At 38.9% G+C, this 4,673-nt stretch overlaps 1 protein-coding gene and 1 pseudogene across 2 annotated transcripts in view; one reads left to right on the top strand and one right to left on the bottom strand.

Moving 5' to 3' along the window:
• LOC122550031 (phosphatidylinositol 5-phosphate 4-kinase type-2 alpha) overlaps positions 1-4,673 on the top strand; it is a 257,190-nt gene that overhangs the window by 44,196 nt on the left and 208,321 nt on the right. The window lies entirely within an intron of this gene.
• Positions 2,056-2,570, bottom strand: LOC122550032 (annotated as a pseudogene).

The raw sequence follows: 4,673 nt of genomic DNA, 5'->3' as shown, positions 1-4,673 counted from the left end.
TGACTTGTCCGGACTTGTCCGACCTGCCCAGCTCCTTTTCCACCGATCCACTCCACCCTATCCTCCCTGACCTATCACCTTCATCCCCTCCCCCACTCACCCATTGTACTCTACGCTACTTTCTCCCCACCCTCCTCTAGCTTATCTCTCCACGCTTCAGGCTCACTGCCTTTATTCCTGATGAAGGGCTTTTGCCCGAAACGTCGATTTCGAAGCTCCTTGGATGCTGCCTGAACTGCTGTCCTCTTCCAGCACCACTAATCCAGAATTCATTCCGCTTGATATTCATATTATTCCGTCTGTTAAGGTGGGTTGTGTCATTTCTGGTTTTTCTCTGCAATGGTTTTATATGGGGTCTATTTCTGCATGCATTGAGGATGGCCATCAATTTTACTGGTACAATGTAACCATCCTAGGACAGGTTAGCCAGAGACATACATGGGAATTCCAAAAGGTCTGGCTTTCAACCTGGAATGCCATCAACCAGCATGTAGAAATAGAGCCCATCTAAAACCATGGCAGAGCAAAACCAGAAATGACACAACCCACCTTAACAGTCCGGATAATATGAATATCAAGCGGAGTAGAACAACAATGCTTCACAGCAGTTGGACTGATGTTACCTAATACGGTTACAAAATGTTTACATTTACAACCCACCAGCTTAGCGAGCAAACCAACATCTACATACACAACCTGAGCTGAAGCTCTTTGCAAAAATATCTTCAGTCTCAATGTTCTACAAAACTTAGTCCACAGTAATGAAATACTGTGTTCCAGTTTGGCAAGACACCAATAAAAATGATCTTTCGCTTCTTAGCTCTACATAACATAAGACAATAATGATTAAACCTAATGGGGCAAGTTAATTCTGTGCCAAATTAATCCTCCAATCTTAAATGACTTGCCTGATTTATTTACAATTCTAATTGAAATAGAATCACAAGGGATGCTAGTCTTTAAGACCTCTGTGACCTTTGTTAAAGTGCTTCTGAAAGGTGGTTTTGAAGCTAACTTGTCTTTCTGAAAATACATGGCTTGTTTATTTGATACAGATATTTACTATATAAGTTGCTTCCTGCAATGTATTTGAAATAACTGCATAGAGGCCGGTATCCCATCATCATGTCACCCTTTATTTACTCATGCACAGTACACTGGTTGTGGCCAGGTAGCTTTGAGTCATTCACCTGAACTGAGGAGATTCTCATCTCTTGGTTTTGTTTTTAGTAAAACATGACCAATACTTTATGGGTTGATAAGTTAGAATAGAAAAAACAGAATGAGTACTTTAAAATCAAAATAGTACTTGATGCATAATTTAAAATCTAACACCAACTGAGTAAAACAGCACAACATATTAAGTTTGAGTGAGTGGTCACATCTACTTTGAACAAATATCCAGTCACCTTTTCACTTTGGTGCCATAATTGTATCTAAACTTTCCGGTTCAAGTTTAAGACCTCATCTGTCTTAAATTAGTCTTGCCTTTCCCCTTCCAAAGAGGAATATGGAATAGTGTATCTTGAATACATCTAGAACTTATTCATCAACACAAAAACACAAGTTTGCCAAACTTGGACAATCAATAATTTATGCTACAGGAGAAAAAGATTCTGATTGGTTGGCAGGGCAACTACCATGGAGAAAGCACTAGGAATACAGTTGGTGTAAATTTGGCATTCTTGCATCTGTGCTGATGAAAAGCTTCTGCAACTTGTCTCTCTTCTCAATGCAGAATATTTTATATATTGATCATTTTTAAAAATGGGTTTACTTAAGTGGTTCGTTTAGAATAGACAATTTATCAAGGAAAAAATGCCAACTTTCATCATGTTAATTCATAAGCAAAATATTTACATTGAGCACCATTGAATTTTGAATGTAAATATTTGATAATTAATTAAATCTCTATATAGCCTAAAATCCTTTGTTTTTCTGCTGCTGAAAATACCACTAAAGGCAGCTCAAAGAAATCAGCTGTTTTGTCAGATTATATTTGACATTTATACACAAGTGCATCTTTTTAGCACAAGGACATTTATAATTGTCAATTCATTGTATGATTTGAACCAAGTTTATGTCCAGGTCCTCAGGTGTGTTACTGGGTAACTGATGGACAATCTCCTCCTGATATGATTCCATAGCTGCTTCATATATAGTCTGGAAAATCTCACACTGTATGTTGTCCTCAAGTTTCTTTCCACTGTAACTCCTGTTTTCCAATTGTCACACAAAATTGAATTATCTGTACAAAGTACAAACACAGCGCTCTGGAAAGAAGTCACAACCATGGTAATCTACGATTATTCCACCTTCACTCGTCTTATCATCAAGTTCATCAACTACCCTGTCATCATCCAGAATGGGACAAGAGTATTCTTCATCATAACAATCATTATGATTACCTTCTTTTGCAAGCTCTTCCACATTTAATGTATGCCAATCCAGTTTTTCCGGTCAACTCTTTACCAAGGGCAGTCTTTCCAACACCTGAAGTACCTGTCAACAGGATGTTTAGCTTCCTCTCCTTGTTCCAGGCGTGTGTGGTTGGACTCCTCATCTCTTGGTTATATTAATCAGCTAGGACTTTCTGAATGGCCCAAGTTAACAACTAGGAGAAAATGAGGATTGCAGATATTGGAGATCATAGTCAAAGAATGTGGTGCTGGAAAAGCACAGCTGGTCAGGGAGCATCTGAGGAGCAGGAGAATCGATGTTTCAGGCATAAGTCCATCAGGGCTTAGTCAACGGTTCAAGCAAAAGCCCTGATGAAGGGCTTATGCCTGAAACATTGAATCTCCAGCTCCTTGGATGCTGCCTGACTGGCTATGCTTTTCCAGCACCACACTCTTCAGTCCCCAAGTTAACAACCCCAATCAATGACCTCATAGTCAACGAGGTGAACCTGGTTTCAATCGCTACAATTTTCTAAGATAGAAGTGAAGTGGAATAAAAATTAAGTATTTGAGTTTTAGTAACATTTTTACAATAATAACAATTAAATTTTATGCTGAAGGTTACACAATGAATGCAAGCCTTTGCAACAATGGTAAGAAGAGGAATCTCCAGGAGTAGAATAGACAGGCATTTGATGGAAATCTAGAAGGTTTATAGGGGACACATATATAGAGGTGAGAAGAAATGACATTGCACCTGATGAGCACAAAAAGAGAAAAACCATTTTCAATGAGGAAAAAAAAGAGCAATGTCATGGGAAATGGGGTAGGGTGTGGGGAGTGGACAAACCCTGTTGGTGCAGGGTGGGAGTGGTGATTGACATTCTGGAAGGTATGAAATTGTTACAATCCCAGCTGATGTTAATAATGGATGTCAGATCTCATAATAAGACCAATCTTGAGAGATCATTTCTTCAATTTTTACAGTTGGTTATCACAGTGGTTAGTCACTGAAATATATTTTTAGGAGGCTATAGTTGGTTCTTATTATACACACAAAAACACAGTTAAATACCAACATAAACAACAATACAATGTTCAAATTATTTCCCACCATTATCTGGATACTCATTTCCAGAGAAATATCTCTCCGATCTCAACTCTTCATTATGTTTTTCTTTTTACTTAACTCTTGTCTTCCTAGTTTCTTTGCCTTGGACTGCTGACACACATTTATGATTTCTTTCCAAATCTGCTGGTATGAATCTTTTTTAACAATTCTTACATTTTTTCAGTGCTAACAACTTGAAAACTTCTCTACAAAGTCTCCCAGCTTGGAAGCTCCACAAACTAGTAGCACTTCAACTAAGATGACTGGTTCTTATTGAACTAAAAGGTCTTTCTCCTCCTCAGTGAAACTGTTCTCCTTTCTGAACTGAATGTCTGATTCTTCTATGCTGAACAGAAGTCATAAGCTAAGCCACTAACATCTGGTTTGTTTGTAAACTCAACAGTCTAAACATTCCACCAATTGACACCACAGGTATCCTGCTCGATACTTGACTGAAGTCATACGCGTTCCTGGAAATTATCTATTTAGATCATGTTGTGGAGAAAATATAGAGAAACTCCCGGAGACACAGAGAGCTCTTCAAGAAGTAGGTCTTTTATTTGCAAACAAAAAAACCATGACACTGAGAAAGCTGATTCTCGAATGCCCACGAACCTCAGGGTCCGTGGATTTTTAGATTTCTTTTAATTATGTTTCTGTTAGCTTATCATCATGTCCAACTATATTAATCAAAGTACCTCACTCTAGCTACACAATAAAGTAGTGATGTTAGTTCCCATTATCTCTCTAGTTGTACATTCTACTTGATGTTATTCTAATGTCACAGTTGGGACTCAGCTTCTACCCTGTTAGACCTGCTCAAGATCAAGACTTTTGGAATATTGCATGCATTTCTGGTCTCCCTCCTATCGGAAAGATGTTGTGAGACTTGAAAGGGTTCAGAAAAGATTAACAAGGATGTTGGCAGGGCTGGAGGGTTTGATTGAGGTAAAAACAATGACTGCAGATGCTGGAAACCAGATTCTGGATTAGTGGTGCTGGAAGAGCACAGCAGTTCAGGCAGCATCCAAGGAGCAGCGAAATCGACGTTTCGGGCAAAAGCCCTTCATCAGGAATAAAGGCAGTGAGCCTTAAGCGTGGAGAGATAAGCTAGAGGAGGGTGGGGGTGGGGAGAAAGTAGCATAGAGTACAATGGGTGAGTG

Source organism: Chiloscyllium plagiosum, chromosome 5 (genome assembly GCF_004010195.1).
Source record: "Chiloscyllium plagiosum isolate BGI_BamShark_2017 chromosome 5, ASM401019v2, whole genome shotgun sequence".
Taxonomy (NCBI): Eukaryota; Metazoa; Chordata; class Chondrichthyes; order Orectolobiformes; family Hemiscylliidae; genus Chiloscyllium; species Chiloscyllium plagiosum.
This window is presented reverse-complemented; position numbering and strand designations above follow the sequence as displayed.